Here is an 18,161-nt window from a genome sequence, read left to right as displayed (position 1 = left end):
ACGCCTTCCTTCTTACTTTGTTTTATTTCACTTTGCATGACTACACATAAGAGATGGTTTGTCTGCTGTGAATTGTGTCTCTAAAAGATTGCCAGAGTGGCTATATCCTACAGAAGATGTAGTTAAAATGTATTCTAAAATGATAGTACAAAGAGTGCAACGATCTTTGGTGCATGCTGCAACCACTTTAGGAAAATTATCTGGTAGCACATAGCTCATGTTACATGACAGCATTTTGAAAAGGACAAGATAAAAGGTTAACTCATGAAAATCCATTATTAACAGCCCTTTTTTTGACTTCTCTGAGAGTCTGACCCAGTGGTTCTCTCCTTTCTTCTAAGCTTTAAACACCCCAGACTCTCCCAGTTTAGTCTTGCCTTCTAGATACAGTACAATTAATCTGACCCTACCAAATTAATAATTTGAAAATCTTCACAAGACCCCATGTCTTTCATGAAGACAATGGCTGATGGCATCACAGGCTTAGGAAGTCCCACTGTGTTTATTGACTGGTGTACAGCTACAATTCCCCAGGGATATTGGAAGAAACTGTACTGGATGCTCAACAACTAAAATGCATGAAAACATTGCTTTTTCTCATACGAATAATCTCTTAATGAATCTCTTAGGCTTGACATGCACTAAAATTCTGCTTCTATGTCTATGATCTTTGTGCAGAAATTGTCCCATCTCTAGTGAACCATTGTTACCACAATGAAAAATCCCCTGTGAACAGGGAAGGGCACTGTGTTTAGTAGTGGAGCTCATCTTAATTTCAGCACAGAGATACAGCAGCATGTCCAAACCACCCACTTAATTCTACAAGAAACAATGTATTACAGTTCTGGGAAGTTCTCAGTGTTGTCTGAGGCTGTACTTTATTTCACTATCCCTCTCCTCTTCAACACAGAAGGTTTTTAGAACCATTTCCCTTCTGTTCTTTTAATGAAACCACTCATCAGGAATAATTTGCTACAAATTCATACTTTGAGCTCTCAAACTGGAAAAAGAAAGGGATTCCAAGTAGTTTATCACTCTCAGGAAATGAGGCGGGAGGAAAGGACCACAGGCACGATATGGAAATGCATTGTTACAGGACCTGTGGGACAAATGAAGTCATCAGCCCAAAAGAGAGGAGAACATTCAATGAGCAAACTTCAGACTGAAGATAATTTTGGCTCAGGTTTGAGACATCTTAAATGCTTCTGAATCTCCAGAGGTTAGACACTCAAAGCTAGCTGAAAGCCAGATCTTCTAGGCCCCTCTTATCATTAGTCAGTTCTTGTTCAGCCTTGTTCTGCTCTTTTCTCCTGGGCTTTGATTCTGTCACTTTAAGTCCCCGTGTTCCACCTGTGAGATTGAAGCTGGACGTTTTGCACACACATTTTCAAAAAGCTGAGCAATTTTTCTGTTCAAAAAGAGAATGGATATGGACATTTTCAAAGAGATTCTGGAAGTTACTCTATTCACAATAGTCAAATCAAGCCTAGAAGCCCAGGATTAATGACATAACTGACAAAAAGTTCTTTCTAACCTTGCTAATGGAAGTAAGTAGACAAATAGGCATAAAATTCTATATAATTTGTAAGAGATTAAATGCTTTCCTAAATTTTCAACTAAGAAAGAGAAAATTAATACTAAGAGAAGCAGAAACAGAAGGTTGTTAATGGGATTATCTCCACTATTTTTTGGGGGAAGAATAAATTTATCAGTATGCTCCTTGTGAAGTTAATACCTTCCTCCCTCTGATAGTAATTTTCATAGCATGCATCCCTAGGTATGTCTTTATTTTCCTGATTAAAAAAGTGCTTGCTGGCATTGGCCAATCCGTTGATCAATAGGTGTATCCTTAGTAGCTCACAGACTACTTTTCTTGCATGGAAATGGAGGTTCCATTATTCATTATCCATTCATTCTGATTCCGAGAAGCCCCAGGTCTCAACCAGTTTGTCTATGGATACAAAACAAACAGATCTAAAAAGATGGGACCTTCATATATCAAAACAGCTGCCATCTGGAGACCATAAATGCTCTTCTTCTACCTAGCATAAGCTTCTGCACAAGCATGCAAATTGGAGTCAGTTTTGGTAACTTGGGTGTAATGAGGTTCAACAATGTTTTAGTAAGATCACTGTTAAAATTGTATCTTACAGGCCAGAAACTGAGCCGCCATCCTCATTCATTCACCCTCTAAAGAAGAACAGAAAGAAAAGAAAAACTCATGGAAAGTCATCTCATATAGTTTTCCTTGTTTGATTCCCCTGACTAGGATTTCTCAATGGTCTGTGTTAAATGCCCCCATTATCACAGTGTGTCACAAGTTTTATATTTCCCAGCATTGACTCCAACTCCCACACACTGAGATGAACATTTGAATTAGCACATTCTCCCAAGGAATGCTGTGCCATGAAAACCTCAGGAACTCACTATGCACCCAGCTTCTTAGGAAAGCACACACACTCATTCTCTTGCAGCAAACAGGACATCAGGTTGCACACAGTGAGACCTGGGTCATTGCAGGCACCCTGGCACAGCAGCAAGCCCAGCCTCACAAGCCCTTGTTCCCCAGCTGCACATCCCCTCCCGACACCGCGTCCGACACGCCTCACTTGTGCCACCAGGATTGTGGGGCTGAGCCCTAGCCTGGATTCCTGAAATGAACCAGCTGAAAATAATGTTAATAATAAACTGTTGTATCAACACAGCTGAGGAGCAATGAACTGCAAGGAGGAGGTGGAATTTGGCCAGAGGAAAATGCGTCTTTGGCCAGCTTTGCCGTGGAAATCCCTGTCTCTCTGATTGCTCCTCTCGGTTACAGCAGGGGTGTGAGAGAAGTAGCATTGACAGGATATTAAGAAGCTGGTTTGTGGAGACATTTAAACATTTTACTGCTGTTACTGCTGTGAATTTAAATAGCATACCCTTTTCTGCTACATTTTCTTACAGTACCTTCGAGGACGACAGGGAATGCAATGTCACATCAGCCTGTGATCCCTGTACGCCAGTGCCTTGTTATAAACATTGGCCAGCAAGACTTTCCTAAAGAAAGACCTTCCCCAAAGCTGCAGTTGCAAGTGAACCTGCTGCTGGGAAGTTTATTCCCATCTTCAGTGGTCTGAAAGTGGCTTAAGATTATCACAAATTCCTTCTCTATACTAATGGGCTCATAGCCAGCTTGCTGTTCAAAAATCACAGTTTTTAATGGATAAAGAAGGATACAAATAAGAAAAAAAAATCAGTAATAGCAGATAAACTGTGCTGATTTTGAAGCTCAGATACAGTCTTACGTATTTGTCACTACACTTTGAGAGCCATAGGTGTGGGTGTGTTTGCATCCACACCTAACGCCAAGGCTTAAAGAGCTGACAAATAGACCAGAAAAATGGAAAGAAATACATTTACCCTTATTTTACAGATAGAGATCTAAGACAGAGAGAAATGAGGGACCTACCTCATGTCATACAGGGAGTCAATAGCAGAAACTGAAAAAAGGTTGTCTGAATCCTGCCCAGTGCACTAATACCTTGACCTTTATACCAAGGCATTTCCACTTCCAAAGGAAAGAGCTGTATAAATGGCTGAGGGGAAGCAGTGCATGGACAATTAATTATGTTTTGCCTGCCATTTCTTTCCTTCCCCCCAGTTACCTCCTGGCCCTACAGCCTGAATCATGAATTCTTGAAGAATTTTGTTCATTCAGGGAATCTATACATAGATGATAAATAGAAGCTGGAGGAAAAATACAGAGATGATAGAGTAGGTGGAGGAGGTTTTCTGTGTTACTAATGTATTTCAATATACTTCTCCCTGAGCTCTCTGAAGCTACTCTGAAGAAAGAGAGAAAAAACCTGAATACTTGGCTTTTTACTCTAGGTGACAACTGCAGACAGTAGGTGTGAGAGAGTACCTCAGCTCTTTAAAGAATGACTGATAAAGAGTTTTATTAAAAATAACAGGAGAAGAAAGACCCTCTGCTTTATTTCTTGCCCTGAGAACTGTCAGGGATTCCCTGTAGGTGCAAAAGATTCCAGATGACATTGGCAGTGGTAACTGCAATGGTTGAGGGGGCCAGTGAGGATTTTTTTTAAAGCACTGATGGTATTTAAGAGTCTAAGTCCCACTGACAGGTATTGCATTCCTTGGCTTTCCCTGAAATGCCACACCACAATTAACACCTGGAACAGCAGATTTTCTGCATTATCCCTCATAACTGCAGGTGATATTAGATTAGATTTAATTTTTTATTACACTAAGAGTCTTTTTAGTTCTGCTAGGAATGAAGTTCTGCTCAGTCACCTCTTCAGAGTCCTGGCCTCATGTTTCTGAGGGCTCTTGGGCTCTGAAACAAGTTGCTGTGACTGGAACTGTTCTGTCACAAGAAACTCACACTTCCAGCCTTCTTCTGTATTTTCTCTCCCTGATGATACCATCCTTCCAGTGCCTCCTCCAAAGACATTGAACTGATAACAACATATTTCACCCACACTTGATGTGCTGAATTTTGTTGGGTGCTGCTTTTTGAATTACAACATTGTGTAAATAAATTCAACATGAGTTTTAGCCTGCACATTCTCTTTGTGTGCTCTCACTTGTGTGGATGGAAACCAGGAGATACACAAAGGCAATCACCAGTGCCACTGGCTTGAATAGCTTGTTAGAAAGTTTACATCTGGCACAAAGGCACACATGCAAACTGTACTTTCTGCTCCTTGTATAAAGCACGTTTGGGAACAGAGAATGACTGTAACAGAGTGAAGAGAAGAACGAGTGCTTAGTCAGTGTCTTGGCCTTCCCACAGGGAGCCACGTCTCCTTCCTGCCAGCAGTCATCTGTACACTGGAGAAAGCTCTGAACAGCTACAACTCAGACACTGATCCTGCTAATCCTGCTAATCCCATGTCCTGGTGTGCTCCATCAGCCTGTGAAACACAGACTTGAACTTCCTCACTAGTGGCACTCTACACTTCAGAAAGGTGGCTCACACATCTCCTCAGACCCAGCCAAAAGAGGAGCAGCAAACGTTGCAGCCAAAGGAGCTGCACAGCTGTTGTGCCAACCATAAAAGAGCTCCTTGGAGGCCCATGGAAGATGGTCTGGTTTGTATCCAGACACCAAAAGTCACTATTGGTCTCTGTGCACAAAGTCTGGTCTTCACTTTAGTCCCACCGTCTTTGGCAACAGCTTTTACACACAGCCAAAGTGGACCAGGTACAGCAGCTATGGTAATGGAGTGAGAAAAACATTTTCCTTTCTCTTTTGTTCCTCAACCAGCACTGGCAAGCACAAGTATGTATTACCTTAGCCCACAAACACTGCGAGCTTTCAATTAAAGATGGCAACATCCATGTGGGAATAGTAACTGAAAGAATCCTCTAATCCTACAGAAACTTGTAGGTAGCTAAAAAAAGTGGAAAGATGCTGTGTGTGGATGCACATGTGTATGTCTGAGGAAAGGCACTCTTTGTACCAATAAACTTTAAAATATGATTTACGCTGTGCAGGCAGCAGCCTCAGACATCAAAGCTTCAGACTTAGTGCAGTGTCAAAAAACCATGAAGCTTTAAGGCTCGACCAAGCATCAACCCCAAGCTGAGGCAGAAGCTTTTACTCTTGAGACCACTGACTGAATGGATTATATTGAAAAAAAAAAAAAATCACAAACCCCACAGCTCTCTAAAACTGCTGGTAGAAAAATAAATTACTAAATGTATGTTTGCTCAAGTATGTCTTTATTTATCCTGCTGTATTCTACACGTAATGCTTAAACTCCCTGCATTTTAAATGGAGGCTAAAACCAGCTGTATATGCACCAGCCAGTGAACTAGCAATAACAAATGCATCCAGCAGAGACAAAGGTTTGCTTTTAATCAGAGAAATGAAACAAAGACCAAAGTAATACTGAATTAGGAATTTTGTCTGGTGCTGCAGAGTGGGTTGGCCTGGAGCCACACAGCAAGGTACAGTTCTTACCTTCGTGCCTGCCTTTTTACAGAGCCATGGGTGATCCACCCGGGGTTACTGTACCAGATGTGTTGTTGGGAATGGATTCAACAGCTGGGCAGAGAGATGAAGTGTCCTGCTGCCAGTGTTGTGGTAGATCCTGGTGTCTCAAGGGCTACAAACTGCTTTGGCCTTTCTGTCCAAAGAGTAGACCTGTGCCTAAAACTACTGTGGTGCCAAAAGATGGGATCTCCTTGTGCTGGAAAAAGCTCATTCAGCAAGGAACATATAGATCTAAACAGGGAAAAAAAACCTGGAAATTTTATAATTTCTCTTATATATATCAAAAATAAATCATGGCAGAGATCCTAAAAGACTTTAAGGCCTCTCCCCTAATTTCAGCGGGAGTTCCACACCTGAGTGGCTCACAGAAACCGTACCAGGTACCCACCCAAGCATTTCCCATGGTCTGTGAGAGGGGGGAAATGACTACAAAGCCCTCTAGTGGGATTAAGGTCATATATTATCCTTAAGGCCATGTGGTTTGACCCTTGGATTTTGCCATGCTTGAGGACACAACATTAACCAGTCAGCTTTTTGAACTTGTGACAGCCTCTGCTCCTACTGTTTCTGTCGAAGAAGGCAAGAAGCCAGTTTACTCTGGATTCCATACTCTTGTGTAAGAAGGTGACTGAGCTGCTGATGGGGGACACTGCCTCGCTTTCCACAGCACACTCAGATTTACAAACAGCCTGCACCAGCTGGTGGGCTGCAGCGAGATGATAGTTGGCATTAACGCTGCTTGCACAGCTTATCTACAGGTCTGCTCTGAGAGGATTTCATTATTTGAACTAGAATCAGGCTCCTAGTGTTCCGCACAGAAAAGGATTTCCTTCTTCCCATCAAGATTTCACAGACCAATTTCATGTTAAGGGATGCTGGTTACTGTTTCCCACAATTTCCCTCTCCATGTGCTCACAGACACCAACCTCTTTTTGTGTATCTTTGTGGCAAATTTGCAGACTTCAGAGCTCCTCACCTCCAGCCTGCCTCGGGCAAATTGGCAAAAAGAATAAAAGGCAAACAACAACAACAGTTGTTTTGCTACAATACAAAAGAAAACTGAATCTCTTCCCGTTGGTAGCTAAGCCCTGCTGCTGACAAACAAGACGGAAGGGAAAACAAAGAGGAAGATGAAGGATAGACAGAATGAAGATCCCAGGCAGGAGGCTGAGAGTCTGCAAAATGCCCTCACCTCTGCCACTTATAAACACTAAGATCATTTAAGAAGCACTGGATTGTAATTTCTGTAACAGGGCAGCAAACCAAGTTTAGTGAGGTGGAACAAGTTCTCAATAGGTCTACAGATTTTCAGGAGGACTTTAATTGGGTGAGAACATATCTCAGGAGGTGGGGGATGCTGAAATCTTTTTATTAGTAAAATATGTTACTAGGCATGGTAGCTTTTGAGAAGGAAAAAACTTTCATTCCTTTTGTCTCTTTTATCATAAAAATCTACTAAAGCACAAACTGTTCGACTTTGCAATGAGAATGCCTTTTGTGTCATTTATATTACCCTACTGTGCTCTTATTATTAAAAGTCTTATGCTTAAGAACAGCACTTGGAAAAACATGTTCTTAAGAGCTTGAAAATACTCCCTGCAATGCTTTCTTCCTTTACTCCCACCCCAGAATCCCAATCAACAAGTGGATTTTGTATTCAAGCTCCCCTGTCCACCCACCCAGTCACTTTGGTGAAATACTAACTCCTTTTCAGGTTCCAAAAAAAAAGAAACCAAACAAACCAAAGCCAAAAACAACCTATTGGCCAAAAGACAACCTATTGCAAAACAGCTTAAGACACTTTATTCCCTCCAGAAAATGCCATCCAAGACCCTTTGGGTGTCTGGAGAGAGGAAGGTTACAGGGTGAGAGGTAAGAAAAGTTATTGCCCTTTATAAAGGAATGATGAATCTTAGAGACAGTCAAGAAAACCTGTCAGGATATGCAAATCTGCCTCAGTACACTGAAGTCTCCGAGAGGTGAGGGGACTGTGGCAATCCTGACCATATTTTAGGAGAAGAGGAGTTGCCTGAGCCTGTGTGCTGTTTGAGTTCACAGATTCCATGCAGCTGAGCAGTATGAGTTATCACAAGTTCTAGACTAGAGCAGAATCAGAGCACTATCCTGCCACATGCAATAATAAGCATTTATTTTCTGCTTTTCTTTAATTTTTTTCCACCCTAATTTAAATTATTTTCAGCAGTGAAAAGTGCTGGACTATCCAAGCGTCATGGGATAGACCAAATTTGGGTGATCTAGCCTAGCCCAAGAAACAGAGTGGGAGGAAGGGCCAAAATGGCAAGTGACGATCTCTACCCATTTAAGATACAAGCAATAACAGTAGAAAGTTTCCCAGTATCATCCTACAAAGTACTTGTGAACAGAACTGCTTCGTTCAGTAAAGCAGGGCAGTTCTGTGCTGCTTCAGTCTGTGGAGAAGTTTTGGTGCATGGAAGGTCCAGAGCTTTTGGAGGCAGCTAAACTTGAGGCTCTGGTCCAGTCACGGACCAGACATGGCCACCACAGAGGATGTGATGGTCTGAGACAACAACCAGGCCTTTGGAGAGCTTTTAACAGCATTCTTGGTGGGAATTCTAACCTAGGAGACACAGAAAACATCCAAAGCAAAGCCTTCAAGCAGAGTACTGTGTAGAGCTCTTGGCTCACCTGACTCTGAATCTGCCTGATAAATCCTCTGACTGATCTGCCCTAAGGATGCCAAATTATCATTGTACCCAAGCCCACAGCAACTCTCCTGTGCAGAAACGAAGCCTGAAAAAGGACTAGAGGACTGTATAGTCTCCATGGGTTTTTTCAGACTACAGATAGGGAAGTCAGATGCCTCCTGTGCCACTTGAGATAATGAGGAGCAGCAGGTTTTGCCATGGTCTCTTCAGAAGACTGATGGAATTTCTAGTCTGCCAGAAATTAATGCAAGCATATGAAAGTAGGATGAGCTAACACAGCTGCAATGAAAAGAGAATGGGCAAAGGATTGATGTCTTGGGGATCTCTCTTCTGATACTGTCCATCTCTCACTGAGGGTTTCATAGCAAATGATTTTTAATTTCCCAGATGTACACTCATTTCCCCCGAGAGTATCTTTTCAGAGACTCAGATAATACAAGCTCCCGTGTATCTCTGGGTAATATTTTGCCCTTTTTAGAAAGGACTTTGGACATGCAGATCCGAAGTCAAAATTGCATGCAACTGATCAATGTTCATGGTCAAATATAATCAAATAAGACATTTCTCCTCTGATTAATTTCAAGTGCATTGTCAAAGGTGGTACAGATAATATCAAATTCACATTGCAAGTCGAAGGAGGCAGCACAATGTCTCCATACTTTTCAGCTGTCTGGTTTGATGAGACGGTATGGATTGTTCCAGTCTTGGCAGGGAGGAGCACATCTCACAAACCCAGAAAAAAAAAGGAGGTGGTTTTCTTCATGGTTCACCAATAGGGGACAGCCTTTCGCATATTTGTCAGATTAATATATTCTCGGATGGCATTTCCCAGGGGGAAAAAAGTGTCTCAAGCAGTTTTTCAAGCTCCTGTGCACTGTCTGAACAGATAGTTATGAAATTGCATTGCAATTGGATGCTTGCAGTGGAGAGGTTTTCTACTCTCTGCTACAATGAAAACATTCAAGGCATTGCTACACATACTGTCTCTAAAGGTAGAGAACAGCTTGCTGTGTCCTAAGTAGAATGCCATGCAGCTAAATGATGGGGCAGCAACCACAGAATATTTCATGTGATGGAGGAGCCAAATTTCATTGTGAAAGCACATGCCAGCTCACCTCAGCCAAACTGGTTATGGTGCACTTTACTTGCAGCACATCAGCAATATATCTGCTCTGTCTCTTCTAGAAATTTTCAAATCCCCATCTCTGCCCCCCTCTCAGCTCATCTTCACTGTTTCCTTCCTCCCTCTCTCCCTCAAATGCTGCTTCCCAGCCTTTTGCCAAGTATTGTCGTTCTGTACCCAGAGAAACAGAAACATTTTAGTCTCTCCATCCCTTCTCCTGCTGCTGCTTTCCCCTTTCCCCCCATACTATTGGTATTTATGAAGGAGGGAAAAAGACTCTAAGGTGGTGACATTAAAACATGTATGCTTGGGCAAATAGGTTTCACACCTTTAATCTGTCCCAACTCAGAAGATAATAGGGTTACAAAGATATACTATTTACCAGACCAAGCTACTCCCAGGACAATTTCTCCTTCCCCCTTCCTCCAGCAACGTAGATGTGTCCGAATTTCCTGCTTGTCATTCCTTGGTAACATGGTTCTTTCATTACAGCCATCAGTTTCTATTTCTAAGTCGGTTTGTTCTGTCTGAGATCTGCTTACAGGCTCAGTGTGAATATAAAGGGACAAGGCTTAGTGCTTCAGTTTAGTATATATTTTTATGGAACCTATATGTCAGTAACAGTTGTTGCTTTGACTGATTAGACAGTGTCTAAGTAAAATGATTAAATATGAATAACACAGGATATTTATTCAGACTTAATCTCCCTCTCTCAATCCTCAAGACATTATCTGTTGAGAGTTGCTAATGCAGAAAATGTTGTTCCTATCATCCAGATAGCAATATGAGCTATCCTATGTAAAATTTGATGGATATACTTCCTCACAGGGAGGTGGGAGGTGGGCAGAAGGCAGGGTTTCCAAAGAGCAGGTTTGAAACACCATGCATCAGAGTTGTCAGCTAACTGCATATCAGATTTACTAACAAGCCTTACCAGGGCAGGGATTTCTAATTTATCACTGTCTCAAACTGGAAGGAATGCTTAAAATACATGGCTATTTTAGGTAGGACCTGCAAATTAGTCTCCATCTTCTTGCATCCCCCAGATCCTTACAGTGAAAACACCTGCAATGTGTGAGGGTGACAAAAGGCTGCTTGTTACAGATCTGCAAAGAACAAATAGTAACATTCCACTCCATTAGTTCAAACCTACCTTAATTTCAGAATAAAAAATAGCCTGTTTTGAACACTAAGTATCCACATCTGTGATAGGTGCCCATTACATTTCCAGTGTAGTTCAGTTCAGCACCTACCATTCTGTTTCTCAGACAAAAAAATTTACAGGTCTCTTTGCCTAAAGGCTTCTTACAGCAGAGTGGAAACTGTTACCCAGAAAACTCCTTCTGGCCAGAAGTTTTGTCTGTAAAAAGCTGATTTCACCGCTCCTCACTGACTCTCCTTCTTCAGAAACCTGGGGCTGGTTGATGTGCATTTAGGGTTTTGCAGACACCTGCTTCCTTCCAGACCCCAAACACATCCATCAGAATATGCACTGATAGAAACACAGGAAAGATGGCCCCCAAACACCCCAAATGCGTTTAAGTTATGTTCAAATTCTTCCCCTGAGGGTATTATATGAGACTCAAGCCCTAAGTACATCACGAGTGCCAGGTCTCCTGTTCCTTCTCGCTGCTTTTCAACAGCAGGGCTTGGTGTTTGATCTCTTGTTGAATGATTAAAGACAGAAACAGTGTGGTCACCCTCATGTTATTTAATGCTGTTGTTCCTCAGTTAAGCAATTAGCACAGTCGCTGAGCTGTTTTACAGCAGGTGTTACTACTCTGAATTGTTCTACAGCTGCGCAGGATCAAAGAGTCACAAAGGGAGTCCAGTGTGAAGATCTGCCACATGTTCCTTTAACTCGGCTTTGCTTGGTGTTAATAGTTCTGACTGTGGTCATTAACTCCCTTTCTCTGTAAGATTTTTTTATTTCTTGCAACATATCTGAGAGTTTTGTTCCAGACTAGCAAGCCATGACAGTGAGCCAGGGAAGATGAGACTGATGGAATACAGCCAAGGCTGTGGCACTGTCCTGCAGAAATATTTTAGCCAAGAAAGGAAAGATCTCTCACTGCTTCAGTTAACATTATCACTAGTGTACTTAAGAGCCCTTAAGGATGTGTTGCTTGTTTTCAAAAGTCTAAATATGACTACATAGTTAGGGAGCTTTAGGAATTATAATTTTATAGTATATCCTTGGGAAGCATTAGCAGAACGGGCCCAATAAGGAGAAAACAAGTCAAAACTGAAACTGTCAGCTGAGAAAAACAATAAAAGCCTCCTCCTTACTCCCCAAAATATTATAGCCATACTTGTTCCCACGTTTCTCAAGTTTAAAGTTTCCTCCTGTAATAAAGGTTTTGCATCAATAGCTCTATTTCAAATTGGTGTAAACTTTCAAAGCCACTAATGATAGATATGACATCCCAATAGCTTTGGCAAAGGGCTTTCCAGAGCTTTATGAGCAGGTGTTGTCTCTCACAACTAGAACTCCAAATAATAACACACTCCACAGTCTATGGTGAGAGACAGGGAGGAACAGAGCACAGTGCTGAAGGCAGAGAGAGGGGAGGAGAGGAAAGCAGTGTCTCCAGCTACAAAAGGGACCAGAAAAGTGGGAGAGGGGTGGTTTGACAGCCCCAGCACATAGGGAGGATAAAGAAAAACACTCTAAAGTTCCATAAGATAATATGCAGCAGATAGTGAGTACAGCCATAAGCTACTGCTTTAATTGTTTTATTTTGTCAACATAACAATGAATACATATTTTACCCACTTAAGTGGCACTATTAAGACTTCACAGAACTCAGGCCTTCCTCAATTAACCCCATCAGGCAATATGCATTCCAACAGCAGCTTCAAAGGTGTGGATTTCCACTCTATTTAACTCTATTAAGCTTGTACAGATCATAAAACTGTAAACCTGACAACTTGGTGATAGCTCATTTTATTTTTCTCCTTCCCCTAGGCCACTATTCCTTTGCTCCTGTGTTTTGCTGCTTGACATCATTGGCTTTTTCTCTTACTTCAAGGCCTGGCTTACTTTTCAGAGACATTCTATTGTCCTGAACATCTTGATAAGATTAGGAAGTCCAATGTCTGTGGCTGGGACTCAAAGACAGAAAGTGTCTCCTTGCAGTCTGTCTTCTCATGCAGCTTGTGAGGCATCTTTCATTGAGAAATAATTCCTTTAAACCTGAACAGTAATGAGCACAAAAAAGGGTTGAGGGTTTTCTGGGAATGGTGTAAAATTCTCCCAGCAGTAAGGCAGAGTGTAAATTAGATATTTTACGGATAAATATTCTTTGGTTTAGGAAGGTTGATTCTTGTTTCTGCTGCCTACCACTGTTTCTCCTGCAGAACGTGCTAACAGTGAGACTCATGCCTTCCTTGGGGATAACTTGTCAAAGAGGATATGGATATGGATTCTATAATTTTTCCTCACTGTAAGGACAGATGTTTGCTCTGACTGGCAGATCTAAAGAATGAATTATTTTTCTCTCTGCTGAGATAGATATACTCCCTAGATAAATTTGAGCATGATCAACAGATATCTTCTTTAGAAGACTGACACAAAACTTGAAAAATGATGAACATGTCCCCTGACAGGAACATCCTCTCTGCAAAGCAGTGACATAGAACTGGAAAAAAATGATCTATGCTCCTTTCCCATTCCATCATTTTATTCTGTGCTCTACACCTCTATCAAGGCAATCACAAGATGAAGGCTTGAGACAAAGTAAAAATATGGTATATTGCCAAGTAGTTTTTAATCGTATTTTTGGCTTCTCCATTGTCCATTATTTCTTAGGAAGAACTTTGTTCCCTGGCAACTGGATGTTGAGTGTTACTTCCATGCTGTACAGGGTATTAAGACTTTTGTTTGTAACCTCTTCTTAAATCCACAGATTCAGGGCAGCTCAGAGAATAATGTTTCTCATATTGTAGAAACACCAGAGGAAGGTAAAAAGTGGCCCAAATCCTGCTGTGCTACCTATGAGCCAGGAGACCTTGTCAGAGCTCCACAGCCTGCCCAGATTCTGCTCCTGAAGAGGAGCAATCAGCTGTGATAGGAACTAACCCGGGGGCTCCTCCATGGTCACTATCCTCCACTGAAGAGGAGATGGCCAAAACTTACATGGGAAATGCCACTTCAGCCATTCAAGCTCCAGCACCTCCTTCCAGCCTAAATAGGACAGCACTTCCCCCTCCCACCTCTAAAGGAAGGAAGGAAGGAGAGGTACTGAATGAAACCCAAAAAACCAAAACCAAGACATAGCAAAGACTCCGCCAAGTCCACTTGAGCTATGACAGTGGATAAAATTATAAACCCTAAAAACAAGGAGGGAGGGACAGAGGAAAACCCAGTCAGATAATGATCCAATAATGGGCTGATAATTCACCTAGTCTAAAAAATATGTACCATCTTGTTATTCAGTTCCCATTTCCCTTTTTCTCCGGACTTTTAATGAGTTGCCAGATGGAGCATGCACTGTGCAAGTGACTACATCAGCAGCTAGAGTTCCTTTGAAATGTCATTTGAATCTTTTTTTAATAGTGACTTCATTTCTTGTCTGCATTGTGCTAGCCCCAGGTCTATCCTAAATGGCCATGGAAAAGGCTGCCTAGAATTTAGACACAGAACCCTCTTCAAATTGAGTTTAGTACTGGATACTGAACACTGTTTAACTACTTCTTGTGTTCCTCTGCTGCTTGAAGCAGGAGTCTCCTTGGGTTTTAAACAGTTTTAAAATGACCCTGTTATTGTGACAAATAACAGATGAGGCACGTGATGCAGTACTTACACTGTCTGGATATAGCTGTGATCAAGCATTGTTTAGCACCAAAACTTCCCCAGGATCTCATCTAGCTGTTGAAATCCTCCATCCCAAATGTTAAACCCAACGAATGATACACCAGAACTGGACACAGGATTCCAGGTGCAGCCTCAGCAGTGGTGGTACAGGGGAAGAATCACTTCCCTGGTCCTGCTGGCCACACTATTCCTGACCCAAGCTGGGATGCCACTGGCCTTCTTGGTCACCTGAGCACACACTGGCTCATATTCAGCTGCTGTTGAGCAGCACCCCCAAGTCCTTTTCTGCTGGGGCCACTTTCCAGCCACTGGAGAGGTGATGCAGCAATACCATAGCAACCTTCACACTTACAGGAGCCTCAATGAAACTTTGGAGTACCTCTAAAACCCCGACTGAACAACTAGTCTCTTGTATTTTATTTGGTCATCATTTCCACTTGCTTTGCTCTATTTCAATTCATACTGTAAATAGTTCTGAACATAAACTGTCTTTATTTGTTTCTAGCACTCACTGGGTGCCCAGCACTAATGATCACCACAGTCATTAATGGCTCAGAGGATTCTGAGTTCTGGCTGTACTTAAAAGAACCTCACATCTCTCAAAGCATGGAAAATGATCGTTGAGGTTTTCAAAATATTAATTAATATCTATCCTACTGCTAACCCCCAAACTTCCCATCTTTGTCCATTCCCACTTACTTTTTAAGGTGTGTTTATTCTCTCCAGTCAGATACTTTGCTTTGGTTGTGTTGGAAGGCTGCAGCAATACACCAAGGACGTATTCCACACAGATAAGCCACTGTAGTTGTACCAATTATTTGCGCACCACAGAGCTCCCCTTTTGTAATTGACTTCATACATTCATGTCTTCAATGCTAAGTGTGTAGCTTCATCACTGCACTGAGCTTTGTTCTGCTCAGAAAGCAAGTGCAATAATTTCCTGATCTGGGCCTGGGAGGTTTATTTGTGCAGACATACTGAGTCCTAAAGCTAATGACATTTGCGTAATTGGGGCCCCATGCAGGGGGAGCATTGGAGTTGCTGGAGCCGTGCACGGTGGCTGAGGCATGAGCTCCTCTCTGCCTCGCTCACTGTTTGCAGAGCTTCCCAACTTAGCATGTTGACTCCAGTTCCCCCTCCTCCATAACTAGAAAGCCTCAGGAATCACACCAATGTCTCCCTCTCATTCTGTTCTGTACAAAGTCTGACAGGGAAGGAAAGCTTGCCGAGCTCGCTACTTCACTGACTGTGAATGTGGAGTATATAGCACCTATTTTTCTTTATTCTGCATCTGCCCATAAGGAAAATTAAGGTTGGCAGAACTCTACTACAAGATTTAAAGTAAGTCACTGGTAAAACAAACCTGTTTGTAATGGAAATATGAGATTTAAAGTACATCACTGATAGATAAAATAAGTCTGTTTGTAATGGAGATAAAAGCTATTTGTATTGCTGTGGTACAGGGTAAACATATTTTTTTCAGTCAATACTAAACTCACCAAGAAATGCATTTTCTCTTGTCCAGAAGCTATTCCTGAATTCAGGTCAAATTTCCTGATGGTTTCATCTGAGGAAAAAAAAAAAATTGAGCCAGGGCTCTCAGAAGAGCTGTTAGGTGGTTTTGTTACCTTTGACCCAACAGTTTCATGCAAAACCACTCAATTAATTTTTAATGAGGTCATCTTCCTGTATGCAGAAAGCATGGAACTAAATAAATTACTGCATTTTGTAAATTTTGGTGATTTCTCACATCGTTTGTTTCAATATTTCAATTTTGATTTCTTCTGCCCAAAACAGCCCTACATTGCACTCATTTTGACTTATTACTTCAATTTATAAAGGGCTAGATGAATTACAGAGATGCTTTTAATAGCAATTTTCACACTTCCAGTGTCTAAATTTTGGAAGTATTCCCAATAATCATCCTTATCTTTGAATTTTCTGGTCTTACTGTTAGCTGGAAGATTTAAAAAAGCAAACCATATAAAATCTGAGAAAGGTTTTTAAAACAAGCTTGTCAGAAGGAACACCATAATCCAGAGGGAATGCCAGGACAAGCTGCAGGGTTATGGCTTCTCAATCTCCATGAGTTATCTGGGATTCCTCTCACCTGCTCTCCAGTTCCATAACCAGCTGCTGCAAAGGTAGCATCTCAAGAAGAGGTTGAAATATACTAATAAAAAAAAATCTGCTAAACAAATCCACTCACCTGTGCTGACAAAAGTCATTACAAATCTTGGTCTCCCTTTTCAGGGAATTTTTCCAAAGTCTGTTTACTTGAAACATTTCTCCCAGCTTTGATCAAATGCCTAAAAAAGGGAGAGGCTGAGAACTGAAACAGGTAGGGAGACCTCAAGAATGCCAACTTTGGCTTTGCAGGTTTAAGTAATATTAAGTGAGGACATTTCTGGAGAGCCTGGGTGGTCACCTGAGATGTAAGGCTGGGCTGAACAGCAGCCACACAACTAAACCCTTAGAGTCCATTAGCCTGAAGCTGTGAATGAAGAATGCACTCAGCAAAACACTGACCTCAGTGAAATGGGAGGGAAAAGTCCCTTTTTCCTCTGAAGGGGAATGGGCAGGTTGAAGGAGTTCACCCAGGATATTGTATAGCCTCTAGTTGTGAGATGGGAGGCCCCTTTTTTTTAAGACCAATGTGCAATAGTTGAAATTGAGCTGGCAGAACCTGCCTGGGGAACAAACTCACCTTTTATTAAAACAAAACAAAACTTGCCAGAGCTGCTAGGCTCAACACAGCTTGATTAAAGACATTGGGGAATTTACTAATCAAGGAAAGGGCAGAGCATGGAAAAAATAAGAAGTGCTAGATCAGTTAAAAGTAGCTGGAGAAAACCCTGAGGCTCTGCAGCTGGTCATTACTGATGCAAGAGATAGACTGCCTCATGGAGAAGGGATATAATGGGAGAAGAGGAACACATTAATCTGCAGAGCTCAGCATTAGGGCTGACTAATCACATGCAGCACTGGCAGCTGTAGAGCACAGACCCTCTTCTTAGAGTAGGGGCCTTGCTACAGATCCCTGTCTGTCATCGGAACATGGGCTACCACGTCTGTAAGCCTTAAGCAATGCAGCTCACTCCCACCCTGCCATGCCAAAGGAGATTGGTGTGAAAAGTAACTCCAAAATGTGTCCCCAGCAAGTGCAAACTGAAGGTACTTCAGTGAGCTGATCGAAGCAGCACTTAATCCTTCAGCCACAGGTTATCTCCAGCCCTGTTGGGAGTCACTGGAGAAAAGCATCACTGGAGAGGCTTCAGCTAAAATACCTCTTCTGAAGGCACTTCAGTGCAACCATGCTAATTGCTGATTGTGATTCCCTGCCTCCTACAAGACAGCCCGAGAGTGAAGGTAAGAGGAGGATGCATAAAGTGAGCTCCCTGAGGCAGGTGAGCAACAGGTGTGTGTATTTACCTAGACATAGATAAAGGCATAAAACATATCCAGCTTATTTTCACACTCTCATCAGTAGCACTGGGATAAGGAATCCAAGGTTTCACCATGCAGAATCCAT

At 42.0% G+C, this 18,161-nt stretch overlaps 1 long non-coding RNA gene across 2 annotated transcripts; it reads right to left on the bottom strand.

Annotated features, from left to right (window-relative positions):
• Positions 1-12,544: 12,544 nt before the first annotated feature.
• LOC138112869 (uncharacterized) lies at positions 12,545-17,867 on the bottom strand. Of its 2 annotated transcripts, XR_011151884.1 has the most exons (5): positions 17,734-17,867; positions 17,337-17,412; positions 16,839-16,938; positions 16,129-16,196; positions 12,545-13,009 (listed from the first exon to the last, which is right to left on the bottom strand). It is a non-coding gene; the product is annotated as an uncharacterized lncRNA (long non-coding RNA). The 2 variants fall into 2 exon arrangements; XR_011151883.1 differs by having other exon boundaries at positions 17,337-17,867.
• Positions 17,868-18,161: the final 294 nt, after the last annotated feature.

The sequence above is a fragment of the Aphelocoma coerulescens genome, chromosome 6 (assembly GCF_041296385.1).
Source record: "Aphelocoma coerulescens isolate FSJ_1873_10779 chromosome 6, UR_Acoe_1.0, whole genome shotgun sequence".
Taxonomy (NCBI): domain Eukaryota; kingdom Metazoa; phylum Chordata; class Aves; order Passeriformes; family Corvidae; genus Aphelocoma; species Aphelocoma coerulescens.
Note: the sequence above shows the minus strand (reverse complement) of the source record. Positions and strands in the feature narration are given on the sequence as shown.